Raw genomic sequence first — 17,832 nt, forward strand, 5'->3', positions numbered from 1 at the left:
GAAGGCCCTAGCGCTGAAAGTGGTCAGCATGCAGAACAGCCTGAAACCCACCATCACTACCCCATTATTAGATAACCCAGCCCCTCCCCGTCATGTGTTACCTGCAAACATCAATCACAAAAGTAGTTGCTTTTTACTCATTTATTTCTCATCTGTGTTCCTCACTATAATGTACGTTCCACAAGGGACCACATTGTCTTATTCATCACCGTAAGCCCTGCACCTGGCCCTCTGCCCAGTACAGAGCAGATGCTCCATCAATTTTTGTTGTATAATCAAATGATTCGTCTTTGTCCCTCAAAAAGCTACCTATATCACATGTGCCTCCAAGTTTACAAGAGTTTGGGGCTCACTGCAAGCTCCACTTCTCAGGTTCAAGCGATTCTCCTGCCTCAGCCTCCCAAGTAGCTGGGACTACAGAGGAACGCCATCACACCCAGCTAATTTTTGTATTTTTAGTAGAGACAGGGTTTCACCGCCTCTACATTACATAAGATGTAAATGTTTAATAGTAACTTAAGATATGGCCAGTTATTATATTGCCAAGCAGGATGTAAGTTTCATAGCTGGCATAGTCATTTTGTCAACAAAATCCACTGTTACTCACAACCTTCCCTATTTAGAAAGTCACTGCGAGGAGATCCCCAGCACGAGGCAATAACTTCACAGCTGTTCACTGGAGCGCATCACTGAGTTGGAGTTTGGGGCCAGCTTAGAACTCACATATTGGCCAAAGTAACACCTCTGGGATTCCAATTCTAGAGGAATATTTTAACCTGTCCAATCGGAACCAGCTGAACTGTTCACACCCCTGTGTGGCTAGTGCAAGCTACTGAGAGAACGGGTCTTTAATGACTGTCACTTTAAAAACTACTGTCACTTTAAGTTTGAAGTGCCCAAATATATTTTCGGGAGGGGTGAGTGTATTTTCATGGTGTATGTAGAATGTAGGCACTAAACTACCCGGGCTTGACTCTCAGCCTCTCTCTTACTAGTTATATGACTCTGGGTAAATTTGTTAAGCTTGCTGTGCCTCGGTTTCCTCATCTGGAAAACAGGCATACTAACCGTGTCTACCTCGTATTGTTTTCAGGAGGATTCATGGACTAATACATGTAAAACACTTACATTGGTCCTCGCACAGAGGAAGGGCCAATGAACATTCACCATGGTCGTCACTGCTGTCTCCTGGCCATCCTCCTTCCTCATGATATCACCTTCAACCCCTCCGTCCCCGGCCCTGCTCTTGCTCCTGCTATTCCTTCTCACCTCTCAGACTGTGGTCATTCAGCAACAAAGACCTATTGGACCAGCCAGATACCGGAGACTGTGCTAAGTGCGAAGGACACAGTTTGCCCTTTCTTCTTAGAGTCCAGTAGAGGAAACAGACAAGAAGTCAGGCAGTTTCAAGGCAGTATGCTAAGAGCTAGGGTGTGGGTAGGCATGGCCTGCCATGGGGGCAGCTGCCTCCCATGTGGCCAGAGAGGTCTTCCTGAACAGAGAAACCTGGCAGGTGAGCAGAAATTAGACAGTTGAGGGGGGTGAAGAAGAAAATTCCAGAAAGAGGGAAAAGCACACAGAGGGGCCTGAAGGCAGGAGAGCCAGTAAGACCAGCTCAGGGAAATCAAAAGAGCTCATTCTGACTGGAAACGGAGTCAGGGAAGGTGGACAGGGCAGAGAGTTCTGAGGGGTGATGATGTTGAGCCCAGCAAGGCCAGATTATTAAGGAGTCTGAGGCCTTAATATAATCTCCCAGGTCTCCCTGTTCCAACGGGGAACACCCAAAGAATGTTGAATAGGGGAATGATATGATTGTATTTCCATTTCAAAACATCGCTCTGGCTACTGGCTGCAGACTACATCACAGGGGGTTAAGAATGGAGCCATGGAGACCAGTCAGGAGGCACTGGATCTAGGCAGGATGGTGGCCTGATCCAGGATGCCAGCGGGAACTGGGGATGGAGAAGAACAGACAGGTTCGTGAGCTACTAGGAGGAGCTGTGAGGCTGACGTGATGATGGACTAGATAGTGGACAGTGGAGCCCTGACCCTGTCCCAGGCCCTGAGCTCTGGCACCTGGATCCGTGATGCCACCCAGCCTGTCTTCCTATCTGCAGCCTCACCTGCCCCCACATGCCCCTTGCCTGGCAGCCTGGCATTCTGCTTCCCCGAATACGATCCTAAACTGGTCCCCTCTGATCCTACCAGGATTGCTTGGGCACCTCTATGCTCACCTGGGAACACAGTGGCTCCCCACCTCCCTTTTCATTCAAGCAGCTGACCCGCCCATTGCTCCCTCCACCTGGAGGTATCTTCCCTGCTCTTCCGGACCTAGATCTTTCTCATTCTCACGTCTCTGCTGAAACATCGCCTCCTCAAAGGACGCTTCCGTGGGCTCCCCCACTATGCTCTTCCTTGGAACACTGACGATTTGTCTGTGCTTGTGGAGTTTCTGCAGTTTCTGCCCATCCCCTACCTCCCCCGTAACATATACCCTTTGAATGTCAGTCGAGGAGGACTTCTGCCTTGCTTTCCACTGTCTCCCAGGCATCTAGTGCTGTGCCTGAGATGCGCTGCTGCTCCACACATCGTTGTGGAATGAGTAATGAGTGAGGGAAGCACGCACAGTCCCCAACCATCAGTCAGAGCAGCTCCTTTCATAGTCCAGACCTTGTCTGCCTCTCAAGCTTCATCTCCAACCTCACACCTACACACATACACTGCACACACACACACACACATGCTTCAGGCTCTATGATGCCAATCTGATTACAATTCCCCAGTGCCAAACCTTTGCACACATGGGTTCCCTCACAGCCCTCCCATTTACCCAGTTCACCCCTAGGGATCCTCCAAACCCCAGCTCAGACATGACCTTTCAGGAAGCCTTTCCCTACCAACCATCACAACTAAGTCACTCTCCTGTCCCTCTGCTCCCTCTGTACCCCATCATTATTGCACCTGGAGATCACCATGAATTTGAATTCTCTGCATGTGTCTCCTAGTGGACTTGAGAGTAGACCCGATCTTTCGACTCTGGAACCACAGACGCCTCAGGGCTTCTGGAAGAATCATGCACTGTTACCGGGGTTATATTGCCCCCTCCTCTCTCTTCAGAAAGACCTGCCCACGCTCTCAAGGCCCTCACGCCAGCAGCCTTCTGCTCTTAGACAGGGAGCTGACTGATGTGTCCAGCCTTGCCCTTGTCCTTCCACAGCCGGGGCAAGAGGCAAGTTACAATGCTGCTTCCGCCTCTTTCATCCCCAATATTTTTTTTTTTTTTTTTTTTTTTTTTTTTTGAGATGGAGTCTCACTCTGTCACCCAGTCTGGAGTGCATTGGTGTGTTCTCGGCTCACTGCAACCTCCGCCTCCCAGGTTCAAGCGACTCTCCCACCTCAGTCTCCCAAGTAGTCCAGACTACAGGCGTGCGCCACCACACTCGGCTAATTTTTGTATTTTTTAGTAGAGACAGGGTTTCACTATGTTGGCCAGGCTAGTCTCGAACTCCTGACCTCATGATCTGCCCGCCTTGGCCTCCCAAAGTACTGGGATTACAGGAGTGAGCCACCATGCCCGGCATCATCCCCAACATTTTCATACAAATAAAAGTAAATGCAGGTCTGGTGCAGTGCCTCATGCCTGTAATCCCAGCATTTTGGGAGACCGAGGTGTGTAGATCATTTGAGGTCAGGAGTTTGAGACCAGCCTGGCCAACATGGTGAAACCTTATCGCTACTAAAAATACAAAAATTAGCTAGGTGTGGTGGTGCACGCCTGTAGTCCCAGCTATACAGGAGGCTGAGGCAGAAGAATTGCTTGAACCCGGGAGGCAGAGGTTGCAGTGGCCCAAGATTGTGCCACCGTACTCCAGCCTGTGTGACAGAGCAAGATCCCCATCTCAAAAAAAAAAAAAAAAATTAAATGCACAGATAGACATTCAAAACCAAAAATGAATAATGATGGCTTCTTCTGGAAGGTGAGGAACAGAAACATGGGGTCCGAGGAGGGAAGGAGACCACTCAACATCCTTTGTCTCCTTTTAACCAGGAGAATGCATTAGTGCTTATTGCATTGTAATAACAAAGTAGTTACTAAGCCAGAAATACATGAAGGGCAAAAATCCTTAAGAAGGAAGAGGTACCAGGTCAGGGCTTCGGGGAGCATGCAGTGGGGACAGGGCCACCCAGGCTGGGAAGAGGCTGCATTTGCACGTCTGCCTCCTGTTCTGCCCCGCCATTCTCCACCCCATCGGGAGGGGAACAAGCAGAGATCCCCACCCACAGTCAAAAAAAAAAAGGTGAGCCATCAACTGTATCTTCCCGACCCAAGAGTTACAGATGGAGCAGGAGAAGCAGTTTACACACCCGTAAATGACGTGTCCTGGAGACTTCCGATTCCAGCACCGGGGTTCCAGGATGCCTCAGTGAAGGGCTCAGTGAAGTATGTGCCTTTATAGGCCTTCCATGGATGCAGAAGTGCAAACAGCTATCCACATGCCATGCAAGGCACCCATGATGGAAACACGTGCCAGGTACAGATGTGGGTGGAGAAAAGGGTAAAGCCTTTTCTTTTCTTTTCTTTTCCCTTTTGAGACGAAGTCTCGCTCTTGTTCCCCAGGCTGGAGTGTAATTGTGCGATCTCGGCTCACTGCAACCTCCACCTCCTGGGTTCAAGTGATTCTCCTGCCTCAGCCTCCCAAGTAGCTGGGATTACAGGCGCCCACCACCACGCCCAGATAATTTTTTTGTATTTTTATTAGAAACGGGGTTTCAGGCCGGGCGCGGTGGCTCAAGCCTGTAATCCCAGCACTTTGGGAGGCCGAGATGGGTGGATCACGAGGTAAGGAGATCGAGACCATCCTGGCTAACACAGTGAAAACCCGTCTCTACTAAAAAATACAAAAACAAAAACTAGCCGGGCGAGGTGGCGGACGCCTGTAGTCCCAGCTACTCGGGAGGCAGAGTCAGGAGAATGGCGTAAACCCGGGAGGCGGAGCTTGCAGTGAGCTGAGATCCGGCCACTGCACTCCAGCCTGGGCGACAGAGCAAGACTCCATCTCAAAAAAAAAAAAAAAAGAAACGGGGTTTCATCATGTTGGCTAGGTTGGTCTCAAACTCCTGACTTCAGGTGATCAACACACCTTGGCCTCCCAGAGTGCTGGGATTACAGGCATGAGCCACCGCGCCCAGCCAGCTAAAGCCTTTTTTTCTGACTGCAGCATCAACTGGCCCACCTCTGCCCACCAAGGACCCAGAGCCAGGAAAGCTCAGTTCGTGGCTACCTGAGGGCTCCAGGACACACAGTCCATTCATCAGGGCAGTGAATCTAGGGACCACTTGGCAATCGGTACCACCCCTTCTCCCAGGAGAAAGTGACTTCATTGTCCCAAGTGAAAGGGAGAAAAGAAATCCCTTCATGGGTTAGAAAGCAGGTTGCTTTTTTCCCCGCTCTCTCCTTTATGAATCTAGTTGTTGAACCTACCTTTGGCTGTTATGTCTCTCCATAATTATGCACAAGGCAAGAGAAAGCAACAACTGTAACTTGAGACTCAGCAATTCAGTTTAACCACCCCAAATAACTGACAGCGCGGGTATAAAACATCCCGCAACAATGCCGGCCCAATGGCTATTACAGTGATTTACTCTGGACCACATGAAGTTCAGCGGCCGGGGAATAGGGCAGAGCCTTAAATGGGCTTTCATGCCTGTGTCGTAAATTCAGATCATTGCTTCAAAGATGGTGCCAAAGTGCTGGTAACCCAAAGTCAAGGGGCCTAGGTTTTGTTTTCCAGGGCAAAGGGACACCATCAATGATGGGAGAGTTCTGCAGAGGTGACCCAGGGATGGGTTCCCTGCCACGTCTTCCCCAGCTTTGTCTCTTTGGCCTAGAAGAAGAGGCATAAAAGGTGTCAGCGGCCCCAGTGCTCGGTAAATCACTGGGTGTGAATCAGTGGGGCTTCGTGATGGCCTTAAGGGGTCCTTTCTCCTGGAGGCCAAGCCCAGAAGGCCCCACACTCGATGACCCCATCAATGGGTCATCAGGCCTTGCTCAGTTTCAGAAGAGACCTCTTCCAGGGTTAGAAAGAGGTGATGGGAGAAGAGTCCTCAATTCCCACAAAGAAATAGCCTCAACCCACTGTTTGGGTGGGAATTAAAGGAAAACGCAACATGCTGATACTGACCACTTAATAATCTCTAACATTTAATAAGCTTGGGCTTTATGCCAGGATTACTGCCACTGGGGGAAAAAAAACCAGATTTTGTTTCAGAGCCAAAAAGACCAATGAGAAAAAGAAGTGTATATATTATATTTGAGATGAATATTAGTCATTCATCAACAACAGCTACCATCTATTAAGAGAACACTTTACCCCAATATTTACCTGGAGAGGGAAATATTTTAACTGCCGTTTTGCAGGAAACGGAAGTTAAGAAACTGATCCACAATCTTACCGTTAGTTATACCTAGGTATATGCATGCCCTTTTATAGGATATTGGTATATTTATTTCATATTTTAAATTTAGAATTGGAAGTGGTTTACACTTAGTGATTAGGTATTTTGAAACATAAAGAACAACTGTGTGGCAGGATACGATGGCACATGCCTGTAATCTCAACACCTTAGGAGGCCAAGGCAGGAGAATTGCTTAAACCCAGGAGTTTGAGATCAGCCTGAGCAACACAGCAAGACCTCCCCATCTCAAACAACAAAACAAACAACAACAAAAGAATTGTTTTAACTATTTTTAAGCATTTCTGGAAAGGAAATGTCTTTATTTTATCGGATGTAGTAGAGAAACCATTTGGCACAACAGCAGCCATCTCTAGCATGTTTCCTAAGTCGAAAGAGTTGAGAAACAGTCCATGACCCAGGAAGGCCCAGTGGTTCAGGAGACCTGGGGTCTGATCCCAGCCTGACACTCACTTGCTGTGTTACCTGAGTCAAGCCCCTCCCCTTTCTGGGCCTTGGATTCATCTTTGAAGGTAAGAAGGCTGATTTCTCAGGTTCCCTCCATCCCAGCCCTAAAGCTTGGGATATAATTGGTGCACTCTTGGGGCAGGCTGCCACCTGGATACCCCATCCTGAGTGATACAAAACAGAATTTTCCTAGAGGAGTGGAACCAAGAGGGCTACTTTGTTCAAGGCCCTTTGTGCATTCTCTTGCCTCGCTGTGCTTGTAGAGCTAGATTTGCACTGTCTTCAGGCCCTACAAGAGTCTTGGGTTTTGTGTAGCAGAAGCTTCTGCCGTGAACACCACCATAATGGCCTGGTCCAGGGATGGCAAATGCATTTTCTCTCATTTGCACAATGGTAGTCAGGGTCCAGTCAGGGGACAGAAATCACACCGGTGAATTTAATAGTCAGCATTGAACATGAGGAATTGTTAGCTAGGTATCCAAAAGGGTATAAACGGAACTCTAGGGTATCATGGAGATGGCAACTATGGAAGGCAGCTCCACCCACACAGCCAGAGCCCAAAGGAAGTATTGAAACATGGAAGGTTGGAAAAGGCAAAATTCAGACCTCTGAGGAAGGGGCTGGCAGGCTGGTGCCACTGTCTTTGAGGGGCACAAGGAGGGTGGTGTCACAAATTTTTGAAAAACTGCAAACTGGCTCAGCTTTTGCCACAAGAAGAAACTGCTGTTGTCTGGAAGGACAAGCACTGCCTGGGTGATGTGCACAGGAACCACAAGCAGATAGGAAGGAGGGATGCTGCTGCTGCTGCTGCTGCTCCTCCCTCTCCTCTTCCCCCCTTCCCCTCCCCCTCCTCTCCCTCCTCCTCCTCCTCCTCCTGGCTGTTTTCCTCTAGCTCCCCCTGGTGGGCAGAGTCGCAGCCCCAGCATCACAAAGCGGGTATGGAAGGGTGAGTTTGGAGCTGAGAAGCTCCAAACTCACCACCTGGCCCAGCCACCTTCTTTGGGTTTGGTTGTAGCTTCCTGGAGTGCAGCATTGAGGCTTATGGCGCCTTGTCATCTTGTAATAACTTGGTGATGTCAGCCATAAGCCCAGAAAAGAGAAGTGGTGGCCTGAATGCCACATATTAGCCCTTTCTCTGGTGACTAAATTACCCGCCACAGTCAGCAGGAGAGGTGAGTGCCACTTCCTTACTTCTAAGGGCATGGACAGCTGAGCCACAAAGCCAAGACGATGATCAACAGAGTCCCTCCCCTTCACCTCCCTATCCAGCTCTCTAGCCTAATGTCCACAATTAGGTCATGTCCAGAATCCGAAAGTAAAACGTAAACTCTTTACCCAGTGATTTCCTAGGAAATGTGGACGAGAGCAAGGAGAAGGATGGTTGAAAAAGAGGCATGCCCCTGGCCACCACCCTCTCACAGCCAAAGATATTCTTTTCCTAGGACTGGAAGGGCAAGAGTGAGGAATGGGAACAGACTCAGACAGCAGTGTGAGCCAAGCACTCCCCAAGAATTCAGCCCAGAGAAGAGCCAGTCAGTAAGCTGGTAAGGCTTTAGAGTCAGGCAGCCATGGATTAAAGTCTCAGGTCAGCCACTTTCTTTGTGTTTATAATTAAGTAACATACCATCTCTGTCCCTAAATTAGGTGGGCAAAAAACATAGATTCGTATGTTTTTTTAAATTTCAACTTCATTTCTATTTTGCTGATGAGAAATAATAATTCTAGTCTTTTCCATGAGGGTTTCAGGAGGATTTCGGTGGTGTGGCAGAGCTGGCTCGTATGGTTCACGGGAGCAGATTGCATGCTCCCTTCCCAGTTCTGCAGAGAGCTCACATTGGTATCCTGAAATCCACCACAGTAGGAGCTGCGCTACCAATCAGTGATGTTCAGTTTTGGTTTTTGGAGACCCAGATCACTAGTGCACCACAGATCCCCTTCTCTTCCCAAGGCCTGCATCAAGGTTGGGAGGTGAGAAGAGGTGGAGGGTACATTTGGTCATAGAAAAGGGTCCATCCATTTTCAGCCAGGGCTTCACACAGACAGCGCTTGCTCTTGTCTGTAAAGCATCTGTGCAATGCTTCTCTCATCCCCTTTCTGTGCCACCTTTGAGCATGGACCCTCTGCCTAGCTGTCCTTGTTCCCTCCCTGTACACACACTACAAAGCACTTCCCGGCCGGGCGCGGTGGCTCAGGCTTGTAATCCCCGGCACTGTGGGAGGCCGAGGGGGGCGGATCACGAGGTCAGGAGATTGAGACCATCCTGGCTAACACGGTGAAACCCCATCTCTACTAAAACTACAAAAAATTAGCCGGTCGTGGTGGCAGGGGCCTGTAGTCCCAGCTATACTCGGGAGGCTGAGGCAGGAGAATGGCGTGAACCCGGGAGGCGGAGTTTGCAGTGAGCTGAGATCGCGCCACAGCACTCCAGCCTGGGCGACAGAGAGAGACTCCGCCTCAAAAAAAAGAAAGCACTTCCCTTGCAGCTCTGGCGACAAAAGAGACCTCTCTGCTCTCCTCACTCATCTCTAGCCCCAGAAGTGTGTATACACACTTTTTTAAGTGTGAATAAAATCCTTCCCTCCTCACCTTCCTCAAATACTATTATTAATGTTTTTAAACTTTTGGAAACAAAACACCAGGAAATTCTGTCTCACATCTACCTTGAGCTCAGGAGCACAGGGTGACTCTCTGAATGAGAGAAAGAGGAGGAGGGAAATACTAGAAAGAAAAAATAGGTTAATATGGCAAAAATTTCAGGCCATAAATACATTATATAATTCTGACCTTTTGAGTCCCCCCCCCGCCCCCCCCGCCACCCGCCTCCTCCCGCTAGCTAATAGCACTCTCACACTTCTCTGTTGAGGTTGGAAGGACCAAAAATGTCAATAAATGGTCTGTACAGTGCCTAGCACATAGTAGGTCCTCAATAAATGGTGGCTTCTTTCACCTTCATTGAGGCTCTGTATGAAGACAAGATTCAGTGGGGATAGAAAGCGAGAAACGGGTGCCTCATCCTTCTTTCCCTTGCATGGTGGCAGGGACTGTGACCCCTCCTTTGGGCTTTGATTAGCAGACATTGGTACATTAATAATGGGGAAAAAACACACACACACATACTCAGTTAACATGCAATGTCCTCTTAGGTGAAGCAGAAAGACTGATAGAATATTCGAAAAGTGGATGAAACCAGTAATGCTCCCTTGGAGCATGGAATCTTGACAAGCCACCATCTTCTCGGATGGTTTCCCCTCAGTCCCTTTCCAAGCCTTCCTCTTGCCTGTTGTTCCAACTCTACAAGTTTCACCTGGTCAGTTTCATCCATAATCGTAACTGCCGTGCACCTCTCCACGCCATCCATTGATGACTCCAATTCCATTCTTCTCTGCCCTGAACACCAGATTGTATTTGCAGCTCTCTTCTGAGCATTTCCAACAGATTCCACAGACACCACCACACTCGATACATTCCGTCTTGAACTCTTCATCTTCCCCCCTCTCCTGACACTGACCATCGTCTTCCCTCTCCATCCTAGTGAAGATTACCTCCACCTCTAGTCATCCCAAGCACCTCCTTCATGTTCATTCCTCATATCAGTTGATTCTAAGTTCCTGTGGTTCTGCTCTTTAATCATGCCTGCCTCTGCAGCCCTTCTGTCCAGGAGCATTAGAGCAGCCCTTGTTTCTCACAGGGTCACCAAATTCTCCTACAAATTCCTTACTCTGCCCTCCTGTCTTGGCCCCATTCAATCCAGCCATCACTGCCTAAAACAAATCTGAATGTATTAAAGCTCCCTATTAAGCGACTCCCTATTACCCATGCACTGAAGTTAGAACTTGACAAGACACTCACGGCTTTCCAGGATCCAGAGATAACGCCCCGAACTTCAGCCTCATCTATTTACTCTTCTCACACTGCCTATTGCCTGCTCCAGACACACTGAACTACTGATGCTTTCTAGTTCCTTCTGCCTATGGCACCATTTCTCCTTTTGCCCCAGTAAGCCATACTTATTTTTACTACTCCATCTCCAGCACCTCCTCTGTGAAGCCCTCCTGGATTCCTCACCTCTTTGATGAGATTTGATAATTCCCCACTTGAGTCTACTTCTGCCCCTTTTTGGGGCTTTACCGTTACCTTTCCACAGTACAATTCTTTCTTTTATACATCTGTCTTCCCCTCTCCTCTGGGCTCATCGAGGAAAGGGAACTTTTTTTTTTTTTTTTTTTTTTTTTTGAGTTGGAATCTTGTTCTGTGGGCCAGGCTGGAGCGCAGTGGCCGGATCTCAGCTCACTGCAAGCTGCGCCTCCCGGATTCACACCATTCTCCTGCCTCAGCCTCCGGAGTAGCTGGGACTACAGGCGCCCGCCACCACGCCCAGCTAATTTTTTGTATTTTTAGTAGAGATGGAGTTTCACCATGTTAGCCAGGATGGTCTCAATCTCCTGACCTCGTGATCCGCCTGCCTTGGCCTCCCAGAGTGCTGGGATTACAGGCGTGAGCCACTGCACCCGGCCAACATGTCTGAATCAAGTTTTTTTTTTCTATACAATGACAGCCCTCTGAAAGGGGGGTGCTAATAGAATTATGCTGTTGTAAGGTGATTTCATTTGTAAATTAGGAAGTCAGAAGTTTGAAGCATCAGGGATGAAGTGTGATTATGAAATATGAGGTAGTAAAATCCATTCTAAATGGTTTTGGATAAGATTGGGATGCATATTTGCCCTAGAAACCACTTAAAATATTTTTTAATGTATACCTAAGAAATAAATAGAGGAGGCCAGGCGCAGTGGCTCACGCCTGTAATCCCAGCACTTTGGGAAGCTGAGGCGGGTGGATCACCTGAGGTCAGGAGTTGAAGACCAGCCTGGCCAACATGGTGAAACCCTGTGTCTACTAAAAATATAAAAATTAGCTGGGCATGGTGGCGGGCTCCTATAATCCCAACTACTCAGGAGGCTGAGACAGGAGAATTGCTTGAAACTGGGAGGTGGGGGTTGCAGTGAGCTAAGATCACACCAATGCACTCCAGCCTGGGCAACAAGAGTGAGACTCGGCCAGGAGCGGCAGCTCCACGCCTGTAATCCCAACACTTTGGGAGGCCAAGGCGGGAGGATCATGAGGTGAGGAGTTCGAGACCATCCTGGCTAACATGGTGAAACCCCGTCTCTACTAAAAATACAAAAAATTAGCCGGGCATGGTGGTGGGCGCCTGTAGTCCCAGCTACTCGGGAGGCTGAGGCAGAAGAATGGCATGACCCTGGGAGGCGGAGCTTTCCGTGAGCCAAGATCGCGCCACTGCACTCCAGCCTGGGCAACAGAGCTAGACTCCGTCTCAAAAAAAAGAGTGAGACTCCATCTCCAAAAAACAGAGAAACAAATAGAGAAAACAGGCTGGGTGCAGTGCCTTAAGCCTGTAATCCCAGCACTTTGGGAGGCTGAGGACGGTGGTTCATTTGCAGTCAGGAGTTCAAGACTAGCCTGGCCAACGTGGTGAAACTCCATCTCTACAAAAAATACAAAAGAAAATTTAGCAGGATGTGGTGGCATGCGCCTGTAGTCCCAGCTACTGGGGAGGCTGAGGCATGAGAAATGCTTAATCCTGGGAGGTGGAGGTTGCAATGAGCTGAAATCGTGGCACTGCACACAGAGCAAGACTCCATCTCAAAAACAAGAAAACGAAAGAAACAATAGAGGAAATAAAATGGAATATCAAAAAGCATTTGGTGGTTGGGTGCAGTGGCTCACGCCTGTAATCCCAGCACTTAGGGAGGCCAAGGCAGGCGGATCACTTGAGGTCAGGCGTTTGAGACCAGCCTGGCCAATGTGGTGAAACCTCATCTCTGCTAAAAAAACAAAAATTATCTGAGCATAGTAGCACATGCCTGTAGTCCCAGCTACTTGGGAGGCTGAGGCAAGAGAATTATTTGAACCTGGAAGGTGGAGGTTGCAGTGAGCCAATATCGCACCACTGCCCTCCTGCCTGGGCAACACAGCAAGACTCTGTCTCCAAAAAGAAGAAAAAAATTAGTTGGCCCAAAAGAAGGCAGACAAGGAGCAATAAAGAAGAAAAAAACTAATAAACAAATGGAAAATAAGTAGCGAAATAATATCAGGTTGGTGCAAAAGTAACTGCAGTTTTTGCTGCAATTACTTTTGTACCAACTTAATAGATTTAAACACAGCCATATCAAAACTTACTTTCAATGTAAAAGCCTCAAATTGAAAGGCAGAGATTGAGGCCCGGCATGGTGGCTCACACCTATAATTCCAGCACTTTCGGAGGCCAAGACGTGAGGATCACTTGAGCCCAGGAGTTTGAGACCAGCCTGGGCAACATGGTGAAACCCCTTCTCCAAAAAATGCAAAAAAATTAGCCAGACATGGTGGTGCGTGCCTGTAGGCCAAGTGGATGAAAAGTAGAACTCAAGGCCGGGCGCGGTGGCTCAAGCCTATAATCCCAGCACTTTGGGAGGCCAAGATGGGCGGATCACGACGTCAGGAGATCGAGACCATCCTGGCTAACATGGTGAAACCCTGTCTCTACTAAAAAATACAAAAAACTAGCCGGGCGCAGTGGCGGGCGCCTGTAGTCCCAGCTACTCGGGAGGCTGAGGCAGGAGAATGGTGTGAACCCGGGAGGCGGAGCTTGCAGTGAGCTGAGATCCGGCCACTGCACTCCAGCCTGGGTGACAGAGCGAGACTCCGTCTCATAAAAAACAACAAAAAAAGAAAAGTAGAACTCAAATGTATGTTATCTACAAGACATAAAGGTTCATTATGAAGACACACATAGACTGAAAATGCTTATAGTTTTATTTATAAGAGCCCCGAACTGAAAACAACCGAAATATACATTTAACAGATGAACAAATCGTGGTATAGCAATAAAATATAATTTTACTCAGCAATCAAAAGAGAAACTGTACTACACATACCAACATGGATAAATCTCATAAAAACATTAGGAAGAACAAAAGACTTCAGATCCAAAAGAGTACACACTGCATGATTCCATTGATACAAAGTTCTGGAACAAGCAAAGTTTATCTACAGTTAACGTTAACAGTGGTTGACTAAAAGAGTCGAATTGACTCCGGATAGACATGAGGAAACTCTCTAAGGTGATAGAAAAGTTTTCTTTCTTGATTGTGATGGTGATTATACAAATGCGTTCATCTGAGGAAACTTACTGAACTGTGTACTTAAAATGTGGGTGATTTAAGGTATGTAAATTCATACCCCCAAAAAATCAATTACTAAAAAAAAAGAGGATGAAAATGTGAAATGGTTAAGCCACTGTGGAAAGCAATTTGGCAGTTCTTCAAAAAGTTAAAAATAGAATTAGCATATGACCCAGCAATCCCACTCCCAGGTATATTCACAAAAGAACTGAAAACAGGTACTGAAACAAACACATATACACGCGTGCTCGTGGCCACAGCATTCACAATATCCAAAAGGTGGAAACAACCCAAATGTCCATCAGCAGATACATGAAATCAACCAGTCGTGGCATAGACATTAAAGGAAATCAAAATAGCACACCCAAAACCAAAAATTGGACGTATTTTGAGATCAGAGGGCCTGCAAACAGAAGTAGGCCTGCAAAGCTGCCTTTTGTGGAAGACACTTGCATCTATAAAGAAAATCTGCACGGATGCAGCCAGGCTTTCTCTGAGGCCTTCCCTTGTCTAATCTAGGAAAGATTAACTGAGCGTCTGACACCTTTAAAAGTCTGGAAGAAACATTTGCCATCTATTATCTCTGAGGGCTGCTACCTGTGAAGTTTCATTTACATTACAAGACCACCTTTGCTAGCCACACCTCCCCCTCTCCCCGTCCCATAACCTGCTTTGCCGTAATCTAAACCCTTATTCTTTCTGCAACCTCAAGATATTGTATAAGCTTCTGAACCCTATTGAGGGGTTGGAGTAATTACTCTGTGGTTTTCTCCCATGTGCACATTAATAAATCTGTGTGCCTTTTCTCTTATTAATTTGCCTTTTGTCAGTTGATTTTTCAGCAAAATTTCACAGGGCAAAGGAGGAGTTTTCCCTTGGCCCCTACAACATAGAATGAAAGAAATACCATTTGGCAATAAAAAGGAACGAAGTACTGATATGTACTACAGCATGGGTGAGCATTGAAAACATTATGCTGAGTGAAAACCAGACACAAAAAATCACATCTCATAGGATCCTATTTATATGAAATATCCAGAATATTTAAATCCAGAGAGAAGGCACAGGCCAAGGACTGATGGAGGGGTAATAGGTTTCCTTCTGGGGTGACGAAAATGGGGACTAGACAGAGGTGGTGGTTGCACCACATTGTGAATATACTAAATGCCCCTGAATGGTTCATTTTTCAATGGTTACTTTTATGTTATCTGAATTTCACGTCAATAAAAAGAGATTTCTTTCTACTTCCAACCAAGAAAGAGTAACGGAAACCAGATTTACCCCCATGCCTGAAACAACCAAAAAGAATGGACAAAATATATGAAACAGCAGTTTCCAGGACACTTGGTAGCAGGCAACAAAGGACAGTGATCCCTGCGTGATAAGGAACAAATGATGGGAAGCCTATGACCGCCCCAGCTTATGGACTTGAAAGAGTTTCCAGGCCACAGCACATGGAGGAGTAATTCAAGCAGAATCCAGCAGACCCCTCAATCGAGGAGACACAGCTAAGAGTCTGGAAAGACCCAGAGAGTAAGAGAAATACAATAACTATAGGAATACAAAATATCTTATTAAAACAAAAAACAAGCTGTAACTCAGAATGTCTGGCATCCAATTAAAATTTACCGGGTATAATAAAGAAGCTAAAAAATATGATCCAAAATGAGGAGAAAAATTACCAGTTTAAACCAACCCAGAACTAATGCAGATGTCAGGATTAGCAGAGGTAGACATTAAAACAGTTATTATATTTCATGTGTTCAAAAAGTTAAGCAGAGACAAGGAAGATAATACCAGAGGGCTGGGAGAAGACACGCAAACTGAACTTCTACAGATGCAGACTACAATGTCTGAGATGAAAAATACTGTGGGCTGGGTCCAGTGGCTTATGCCTGTAATCCCAGCACTTTGGGAGGCTGAGGCAGGCAGATCACTTGAGGTCAGGAAGGATCACTTGAACCTGGAAGACGGAGGTTGCAATGAGCTAAGATCGCAGCATTGCACTACACCCTGGGTGACAGAGCGAGACTATGTCTCAAGAAAAACAAAAAGGAAAAAGAAAATACTGTGGATGGGATTAATAGCGGATGAGACACGCAGAAGAAGAAAATAGTAAATTTGAATAGATAGCAATAAAAATTACCCAAAATGAAACAAAGAAAAGAGAATTTTAAAAATGCAAACAGTATCAGTAAACCCTGAGATGACTTCAAGCAGTCCCCAAAGGAGAGGAAAGAAAGGAAAATATTATTGAAGAAAATTATTGGCTAAAATTTTACAAAATTTGATGAAAAGTATAAATCCACAAATCCAAGGAGCTCAACAAACTCCAAGCACAAGGAATTTGGAAGTACATTATAATCAAAATGCTCCCAACCAGTGTTAAAGAGAAAAATCTTAAAAAGCATTCAGAGGGGGGAAAAAAAACCCACATTACGTACAGAGAAACAGAAGTAGGGACAGCAATAAACGACTTGCTAGAAACAATCCAAAAAAGTAAGACAGTAGAGCCGTATCTTTAAAATACTAAAATAAAGAAACTATTAATCTAAAATTCTCTATGTGGTAAAAAAATATCTTTCAAAAACAGAAGCAAAATGAAGACTTTATTAGGCATACAAAAGCTGAAAGACTTAATTAGAACAGACACACATTACATGAAAGGTTTTTTTAAAAGTTCAGGTTTTCCTGCCAATGGGGCATGAGGATCCAGTGTTCCATTCTAGCGGGAAAATGTGGACCTGGCTGAAGAGCAAGCCCATATAATGTTTGAGATCATGAAATACACAGGGGAGAATCTGCTGCCACTTGACAGGCCCAACGGCACCTACGCTACGCGAGTGAGAAGATTCTGAAGTTGGCTGCCAGTATCTCCACGGACAAGCTGGTGTTGCTGGGAACCTGCTTCGGAAAATTCACTAAGACCCACAAGTTTCAGTTGCACATCACAGCTCTGGATTACCTTGTACTCTATGCCAAGTACGAAGTGCAGATAAAGCCTAGAGCTTCTTCCTGGAGCAGATCTGTCCTTCCCGTACCCATACGGGAAATATGGTCTGGGTTGAAATATGGTCTGGGTTGAATCACCAAAAAGACTTCTCAGTACCAGCGAGTGGTGGTGTGCTCCATGGCAGACATTCCTTGGTTTTGGGGTGGCAGGAAAATCTACACAAGACTGCAGAAAAGTGGACCTCCTGGTGATTGTGGTATTTCAGCATGCAGACACTGGGGAATATGTGAGACATGAAATGACACTGATTTAAAACAAAGTCAAGGCCTCACAGCTATGTGGAAGGGCCAAGCTTTGTTCCCTATGTTTGTGTAGACTCCACTATCTTGTTGAACTTTGTCAACACTGTGACCTCTTCAGGGACTCCTCTGTTTACTATTCTCTCTACCACTGACAAATGTAGGCTGGATTCTTACTATATAGAAATGGCTTTAAAATGGAGTTTCAGATCTTTGTGTTTGCACTAAATAGAATATTCTGTTCCGTATTTGAATCAGAGGGCTTCTTTTTCTGAATAACAGGTTCAAAATCATTGGAACTGAAGACAAGAATATCTGTGATATAACACTTTGCTTTCCAAACTCATAAGAGCAAAATGGATTTTCTCTGTTGTTTATTCACATCATGAAAGATAGGTATTGTGCCACTTCTGGGATTTTACAAATAAAATTTGGCTAAAATAACAGGATAAATTTATTCAGCTATTTTTCTATACAG

At 46.4% G+C, this 17,832-nt stretch overlaps 1 pseudogene; it reads left to right on the forward strand.

Annotated features, from left to right (window-relative positions):
• The window catches only part of LOC111552215, an 80,907-nt pseudogene extending 63,539 nt beyond the window's left edge, over positions 1-17,368 (forward strand).
• Positions 17,369-17,832: the final 464 nt, after the last annotated feature.

Source organism: Piliocolobus tephrosceles, chromosome 9 (genome assembly GCF_002776525.5).
Source record: "Piliocolobus tephrosceles isolate RC106 chromosome 9, ASM277652v3, whole genome shotgun sequence".
NCBI lineage: Eukaryota > Metazoa > Chordata > Mammalia > Primates > Cercopithecidae > Piliocolobus > Piliocolobus tephrosceles.